The sequence below is a fragment of the Triticum urartu genome, chromosome 2 (genome assembly GCF_003073215.2).
Source record: "Triticum urartu cultivar G1812 chromosome 2, Tu2.1, whole genome shotgun sequence".
Lineage (NCBI taxonomy): Eukaryota > Viridiplantae > Streptophyta > Magnoliopsida > Poales > Poaceae > Triticum > Triticum urartu.
The window spans coordinates 568369553-568378744 of record NC_053023.1 but is presented as its reverse complement, the minus strand read 5'-3'; the positions used below and the strand labels follow the sequence as shown (position 1 = coordinate 568378744).

At 44.2% G+C, this 9192-nt stretch overlaps 1 pseudogene; it reads right to left on the bottom strand.

Annotated features, from left to right (window-relative positions):
* Positions 1–439: 439 nt before the first annotated feature.
* LOC125537309 lies at positions 440–1310 on the bottom strand (annotated as a pseudogene).
* Between the last annotated feature and the right edge of the window lie 7882 nt (positions 1311–9192).

Here is a 9192-nt window from a genome sequence, read left to right as displayed (position 1 = left end):
TGTTATGGATGAGCAAGTCTAGTGTGTGAGAGAAAATGCAGACAAGTTGAGGTAAAGTGCTGACCACACGCTGTGAGGAACAGGTCGAGGAGCTAATAACTGGGCAATGCAGCACCAAGTCCGACTCTACTACTACTACCTATGATGCATCATTGTTGATCCATGGCAGATAATAGTAAAGATTAGAATCCATGATTTTGATACAGAAGTTACCTAGCCTGGTAGCCTAGCATAGAACAGCACTACATAGTACTTGGCCAGCAAATTTGAGCAATTCAGTGACCGCATCGCATGACAAAAAATATAAAAACTATGAACAACATTGCATACGATGTGTGACAACATAGAACACATTTGACAATGCAGAACGCATGCACAACCACACATCCCATAACAGGGTTACAATCTAGAGGCAGTTAGCTAGCTGCTACCAGATCGCTCACTCATCAATATAGAACTGCAAAAGAGCGCAAAAGAAATAAATCAACGAGAGCATAAGGCATACTATAGCCAGCTAGCTAGATTTCATCTTGAGACTTATCCTTGTGCTTCTGTAGCATCTCGATAACTTGGTCCAGGGGTGGGTCTCCAGGCCTCCGAAAAAGCCGGTCGCCGATCTTGAACCTGTACGCCTCCGGCTGCACAAAATGAACTCCTTCAACTACAAAACACATACATCCATGCATGTATACACTTGAGCTAGCATGCACCAACCAGTGTGTAACTAACCAACTACTCCAGCTAATTAACTTCAAGCATGAACAATTAACCAATTAAACAAGACAGAAACTAGCATAATGATATATAAACAAAATGGGAAGTAAGCAGATGTGACCTGGAGGTCGTTGGAGAGCTCGGGTGTGACCTGGAGGTACTTGGTCTTGTCCTTGAGCCCGGCCATGGCCACCTTCTTCCCCGAACACGGACACATACACCTTGCACACCTGCAGACACAAACCGGAGCCTAGACAAGGAACTCAGCATCCCAGATTGCAGCGCAGCCGCATCGTTTCGAGGGAGAGTCCGGGCGTGACCTGGAGGTCATTGGAGAGCTCGACGTCGGCGATGGTGGTGGGGGAGGAGAGGTAGCGGTCGGCGCCGAGGGCGGCCTCGGGGAGGACGGCGCGCTGCATGATGGGGGCGCGGGTCAGCATGTCCACCAGCTCCCGCTGGATCTGCTTCGCCACCATTCGCACCCATCGCTCCTTGGCCATGCACCGCACCACGCGCAGCCGCCGCACGGAGATGGGCGCCTCGGCGGCAAGGGCCCGTGGCATCGGCGGGGACACCAGCGGCCGTCACGGGAACATCCTCGTTGGCTTCATGGTGGTGGGGGATTTTGCGCCGCGGTGAGGCCGTCGGCCGTCGCTGTGGGGAGAGGGAAGGGGAGGGGCGAGAGGAGGAGGGCGTGGGGAACGACGACGAGCTCCACCGGAGGGAGGTGGTAGCAGCGACGCGAGACAGCAAGGAAACGGGGGATCTGGATGGTGGAAGGAAGGATGGCCAGCGCTGGGGACGATGAAGAGGTCGGCAGCAGTAGGGGTGGGGGAGGCCGGCGGCGGGTTTGGGATGGCAGAGAGAGGGAGGTCTGGGTCGGGGAAAGGGGTATCTGGGAGGAGGTGGCGGCGGCGAGGATCTGAGGGAGGAGGAGTGCGGCGGCTGCGAGGAGAGGAGGGGTGCGATGGGGGGGTCGATGGGATCTGACCTAGGGTTTGGGCTGCGGGTGGGGGGTATCTCTTTTTCATTTTATTTTCTTTTTTTCTGTAGATAGATGGATGGATGGATGTGGGATGGAGAGATGAATGGATGGATGGATGGGCGCCATGTCATCAATCCGTGGGAAGAGTCGTGATTGGTTCGACAAACCAGTGATTTAAAAAAATGTCTAAGTACTAAAAATAGAGGGATTTTGTGAAGTAGCTATCAAAATATTTTTCAAAATGGCACCACACAAATTTTCACTAGATTTAGACCATATTTTATGGATAAGGACCAATTTCTATGCATTTCTGATCTTTCTAGCTATTTTTAATCATTTTCTGAGTGCCCAAAATGACTTTTTTTGTGAAGGACCTACCATATATTTTTTGCAAAATTGTACCAAATCAATTTTCTAAAATACTAGGACATATTTAATGCACAATTGACCAAATGATTGGGTGTCAAAAATTTTGATCCACCTCTCATGAAAAAGACAAATTTCCGCTCATTCAGCAGGAAACGGGTCAAATTTGAACTGCAGCGTCCTCATTGTTTGTTATTTATTTTTTTCCAAAAATCATTTCTAGGTACAAAAGTATCTATTTAATCAGAGAAACACCAAAAAAATTCCAAGATTCAAGCACTAGCTAGGAACGGTCATTACCGCATTTTGAAACGGGCATAAAAAATTCAAAAAAAATCAAAAAATTGGGAAACCTTTGCATTGTGTCATTATATGTGGCCAAGTTCCTAGGAAAAAATAACAAACTTGTAATACGACAATTATTTTAAAAAAGTGTTCTCAAAAACGAGCTATCACGTGTGGAGATCAATGGATTTCAATCCAAATGATCAATCTTATGGCCACATCCATGGCATAGTTTGTTCAAATGATCTCATATTGTGCACAAGGGTGCATATTGGAATGGCAAACAATGTTGCCTAAGGAAGTTTTCATTTTCTTTGGATGAAAAAACCATTTTCCATTTTTTGAGTGCCCAAAAGGAGGTTTTTTGTGAAGGACCTCCCAAATAATTGTTGCAAAATTGGACCAAATCATTTTTATAAAATACTAGGCCATATTTAATGCACAATTGACCAAATGGTTGGGTGTAAAAAGTTTTGATCCACCTCTCATGAAAAAGACAAATTTCTGCCGATTCAGTTGGAAGCGGGTCAAATTTGAACTGTAGCTGCCTTGTAGTTTGCTCTTTATTTTTTCCAAAAATCATTTCTAGGTACATAAGTATCTATTTAATCATAGAAACACCAAAAAAATTCCAAGATTCAACCACTAGTTAGGAACGGTCATTCCCACCGTTTTGACCGGATTTTGAAACGGGCATAAAAAAATCAAAAAAATCAAAAAATTGGGAAACCTTCGCATTGTGTCATTATATGTGGCCAAGTTCTTAGGAAAAATAACTAACTTGTAATACGGCAATTATTTTAAAGAAGTGTTCTTAGAAACGAGCTATCACGTGTGGAGATCAATGGCTTTCAAGCCAAATGATCAATCTTATGGCCACATCCATGGCATAGTTTGTTCAAATGATCTCATATTGTGCACAAGGGTGCATATTGGAATGGCAAACAATGTTGCCTAAGGAAATTTTCATTTTCTTTGGACGAAAAAACCATTTTCCATTTTTCGAGTGCCCAAAAGGAGGTTTTTTTGTGAAGGACCTACCAAATAATTGTTGCAAAATTGGACCAAATCATTTGTCTAAAATACTACGACATATTTAATGCACAATTGACCAAATGGTTGGGTGTAAAAAGTTTTGATCCACCTCTCATGAAAAAGACAAATTTCTGCTGATTCAGTTGGAAGCGGGTCAAATTTGAACTGTAGCTGCCTTGTAGTTTGCTCTTTGTTTTTTCCAAAAATCATTTCTAGGTACATAAGTATCTATTTAATCATAGAAACACCAAAAAATTTCCAAGATTCAACCACTAGCTAAGAACGGTCATTCCCGTCGTTTTGACCGCATTTTAAAACGGGCATAAAAAATTCAAAAAAATCAAAAAATTGGGAAACCTTCGCATCATGTCATTATATGTGGCCAAGTTCCTAGGAAAAATAACAAACTTGTAATACGGCAATTATTTTAAAAAAGTGTTCTAAAAAACGAGCTATCACGTGTGGAGATCAATGGCTTTCATGCCAAATGATCAATCTTATGGCCGCATTCATGGCATAGTTTGTTCAAATGATCTCATATTGTGCACAAGGGTGCATATTGGAATGGCTAACAATGTTGCCTAAGGAAGTTTTCATTTTCTTTGGACAAAAAACCCATTTTCCATTTTTCGAGTGCCCAAAAGGAGGTTTTTTTGTGAAGGACCTCCCAAATAATTGTTGCAAAATTGGACCAAATAAATTTTCTAAAATACTAGGACATATTTAATGCACAATTGACAAAATGGTTGGGTGTAAAAAGTTTTGACCCACCTCTCGTGAAAAGACAAATTTCCGCTGATTCAGTTGGAAGCGGGTCAAATTTGAACTGCAGCTGCCTCATAGTTTGCTATTTATTTTTTCCAAAAATCATTTCTAGTTACATAAGTACCTATTTAATCATAAATACATGGTTTGGTGGCGATACGTCGAGGTTTGGGCGGTGGCCGAGGCCCCCAACTCTAGCGCGCGTAAACTCGCATGCCCGCCGCGTGGTCACCGCGTGACCGTGGCGTTGCCATGTGTTCTGCGCAGCCTAGGCATGTCTAGTGGGTTGGGCACTCCCCAGGTAGGTGCTAGGAAGAAAACTACAACATAAGATTCTCACGAGGAGACCGATCGATGCTCAAACATGAATTAGCAGCCAAGTGTTTGATTAGCGGTACGGGAAATGTACATGGCTAATGGGCGTGAGTTTTGGCTGAGGATGATCAGTTACTAATAAGACCGTCTTCACAATTTTTCAGCTCAATAGGAGGAGCCTAGGTGGTACTTGCTTTGCAAACTACCACACTGGATATAAATACAAATGTTGAAGCTCGACTCAAAATAATGAATGGATTGAGCTAGCATTTGGTGGAGGATGGTTATTTGGGCATAGGAAAGCACTGTAGAAAATGGATACTATTTGGACATGCCAAAGTGGTAGTTCCTTCACAAACTGTTGTTCTGAACAGAATAGGAAAATGAATATTTGTGAATTATTTTTGAACTAGGCAAGGAAGGTTTTTACATATTTGACGAAGATATGACCCAAAGAATTTATGAGATTTTTTTGGGAATTTTGGGAATGACAGAAATATAGGTTGCTTCACAACCTAGGGCAAAAACTGCCACATGGACATGACACATAGGCAAAACTGATGAGGTGGCGCCTAGTCATAGCAACCCACCACAATTTACAAGGCTATGACCATCTATATTGGTCATTAACAACTAGAAATAAGGCAGCGGACTAGCGCTGTTTGCTTTATGACCATTTCATGTAAGAAAATTATGACCTTTCTGACCAAAATGGTCGCAATGGTTTAGGGTTTGGAGCCCCCCGAACAGCTTTTGACCAATTGGTCTAAAATGGTCATAAATTTATGACCAATTCTTCAAGGGTCACTGACAGAAGGTCATAAGTTGACATATTTCTTGTAGTGATTCTTCGGATGTCTTCTTCGGAGTACCGGACTGGTATCCGGTCCTGGCGACGCGCCATATTTTGGCTCTGCCCACTTGAAATATTGACCCCTTCTGTGTACGGGGCATGAGGCAGAATAGCCTCTGCCATAGCTCGAAGTGAGCTTCACAGCCCAGAAACAGCTCGCAAAGGGCAACGGAGCCTGCGATGTGTAATATGGAGGCGGGAGTAAAGTTATGCAACAGGAGGCCATAGAACTCCAGGAGCCCGCGGAGGAATGGATCGATTGGAAATCCGAGTCCCCTCAATAAATAAGGGACGAGGCATACCCGCTCCCCCGTGGATGGGTTGGGAAAGCTTTCCGCTTGCTCCCGCCATTATAAGTGGCTAGTCCGGCTCGGACGGGGACCATGTACGCAGGAGGGAGAAACCCCTGGGTCTGCAACTCTACTAGTTAGCCATGGGGAACAGAACACTTCTCCCAACTACCTGGCTTAGGGCTACGAGGGCGAGAGGATGAGCTGCGGTGGCCGGCTATGATGGGATGGATTTTTTCGGGCACACTCCGATGGATACTCGCTGTGAGAAGGTGGTGTGATCTTGATCTGAAGATCCCCAAATGTTTAAATAGAAGATTCGTCTACCTGGTTAGGGTGGTAAAGGTAAAAACACCCCGACCTCTCGCATTCGCTCGACGCGTGGAAGATGGCCATTATTAAGGCACAGAAGCCGAGGAATGCAACATTCATGGGAGGCCGGACAGCGTTACGACAGGTACTCAGGATTTGGAGGAGAACCCACCTTGCAATGCCGAAGACAATCTGCGCGTCGGACTCATCGTCATTGAAGCCTGGTTCGGGGGCTACTGAGGGAGTCCTGGATTAGGGGGTCCTCGGACTGCCGGACTATATACTTTGGCCGGACTTTTGGACTATGAAGATATAAGATTGAAGACTTTGTCCCATGTCCGGATGGGACCCTCTTTTGCGTGGAAGGCAAGTTTGATAATTCGGATATGTAGATCTCCTCCCTTGTAACCGACTCTGTGTAACCCTAGCCCCTCCGGTGTCTATATAAACCGGAGGGTTTTAGTCCATAGGACAACAGCAATCATACCATAGGCTAGCTTCTAGGGTTTAGTCTCTCCGATCTCGTGGTAGATCAACTCTTGTAATACTCATATCATCAAGATCAATCAAGCAGGAAGTAGGGTATTACCTCCATCGAGAGGGCCCGAACCTGGGTAAACATTGTGTCCCCCGCCTCCTGTTACCATCCGCCTTAGACGCACACTTCGGGACCCCCTACCCAAGATCCGCCGGTTTTGACACCGACAACTGGCCTCCTAGGCGTGCGGGAGTCCTACTCCCACCTGGAGTAGGATTCCACCCCTTCCATGAGTAGGAGTAGGAGGGAAGGAAGGAGAAGAGAGGGGGAAGGAAAAAAGGGGGGCGCCCCCCCCCCTTCCTAGTCCAATTTGGACTAGAGGGGGAGGGGGCGTGCGTCCTGCCCTGGCCGCCCCTTCCTCTCTCCACATAGGCCCATGAGGCCCAGTACCTTCCCCGGGGGGTTCTGGTAAGCCCCCGGTACTCTGGTATTCGTCCAAACTTACTCGAAACCCTTCCGATGTCCAAATATAGTCATCCAATATATCAATCTTTATGTCTCGACCATTTCGAGACTCCTCGTCATGTCCGTGATCAAATCCGGGACTCCGAACTATCTTCGGTACATCAAAACACACAAACTCATAATACCGATCGTCACCGAACGTTAAGCGTGCAGACCCTACGGGTTCGAGAACTATGTAGACATGACCGAGACATGTCTCCGATCAATAACCAATAGCATAACCTAGATTCTCACATTTCATCCTACATATTCTACGAAGATCTTTATCGGTCAAACCGCACAACGGTATACGTTGTCCCTTTGTCATCGGTATGTTACTTGCCCGAGATTCGATCGTGGGTATCTCAATACCTAGTTCAATCTCGTTACTAGCAAGTCTCTTTACTCGTTCTGTAATGCTACATACCGTAACTAACTCATTAGCTACATTGCTTGCAAGGCTTATTGTGATGTACATTACCGAGAGGGCCCAGAGATACCTCTCCGACAATCGGAGTGACAAATCCTAATCTTGATCCATGCCAACTCAACAAACACCATCAGAGACACCTATAGAGCACCTTTATAATCACCCAGTTACGTTGTGATGTTTGGTAGCACACAAAGTGTTCCTCTAGTATTCAGGAGTTGCACGATCTCATAGTCATAGGAACATGTATAGTTATGGAGAAAGCAATAGCAACAAACTAAACGATCAACGTGCTAAGCTAATGGATGGGTCAAGTCAATCACATCATTCTCTAGTGATGTGATCCCAATAATCAAATGACAACTCATGTCTATGGTTAGGAAACATAACCATCATTTATTCAACGAGCTAGTCAAGTAGAGGCAAACTAGTGACACCCTTTTTGTCTATGTATTCACACATGTACTAAGTTTCCGGTTAATACAATTCTAGCATGAATAATAAACATTTATCTTGATATAAAGAAATATAAATAACAACTTTATTATTGCCTCTAGGGCATATTTCCTTCAGTCTCCCACTTGCACTAGAGTTAATAATCTAGATTACATTGTAATGATTCTAGCACCCATGGAGTCTTGGTGTTGATCATGTTTCGCTCGTGAGAGAGTCTTAGTCAACGGGTCTGCAACATTCAGATCCTTATGTATCTTGCAAATCTCTATGTCTCCCTCCTTGACTTGATCACAGATGGAATTGAAGCATCTCTTGATGTGCTTGGTTCTCTTGTGAAATCTGGATTCCTTTGCCAAGGCAATTGCTCCAGTATTGTCACAAAAGATTTTCATTGGACCCGATGCACTAGGTATGACACCTAGATCGGATATGAACTCCTTCATCCAGACTCCTTCATTTGCTGCTTCCGAAGCAGCTATGTATTCTGCTTCACACATAGATCCCGCCATGACACTCTGCTTGGAACTGCACCAACTAACAGCTCCACCATCTAATAAAAACATGTATCAGGTTTGTGACTTAGAGTCATCCGGATCAGTGTCAAAGCTTGCATCGATGTAAGCGTTTACGACGAGCTCTTTGTCACCTCCATATAAGAGAAACATATGCTTAGTCCTTTTCAAGTATTTCGGGATGTTCTTGACCGTTGTCCAGTGATCCACTCCTGGATTACTTTGGTACCTCCCTGCTAAACTTATAGCAAGGCACACATCAGGTCTGGTACACGGCATTGCATACATCATAGAGCCTACGGCTGAAGCATAGGGAACACCTTTCATTTTCGCTCTATCTTCTGTAGTGGTCGGGCATTGAGTCTGACTCAACTTCACACCTTGTAATACAGGTAAGAACCCTTTCTTTGCCTAATCCATTTTGAACTTCTTCAAAACTTTATCAAGGTATGTGCTTTGTGAAAGTCCAGTCAAGCGTCTTGATCTATCTCTATAGATCTTGATGCCCAATATATAAGCAGCTTCATTGAGGTCTTTCATTGAAAAATTCTTATTCAAGTATCCTTTTATGCTATCCAGAAATTGAGTATCATTTCCGATCAACAATATGTCATCTACATATAATATCAGAAATGCTACGGAGCTCCCACCCACTTTCTTGTAAATACAGGCTTCTCCAAAAGTCTGTATAAAACCATATGCTTTGATCACACTATCAAACCATATATTCCAACTCCGAGAGGCTTGCACCAGTCCATAAATGGATCGTTGGAGCTTGCACACTTTGTTAGCACCTTTTGGATCGACAAAACCTTTCGGTTGCATCATATACAACTCTTCTTTAAGGTATCCATTAAGGAATGCAGTTTTGACATCCATTTGCCAAATTTCG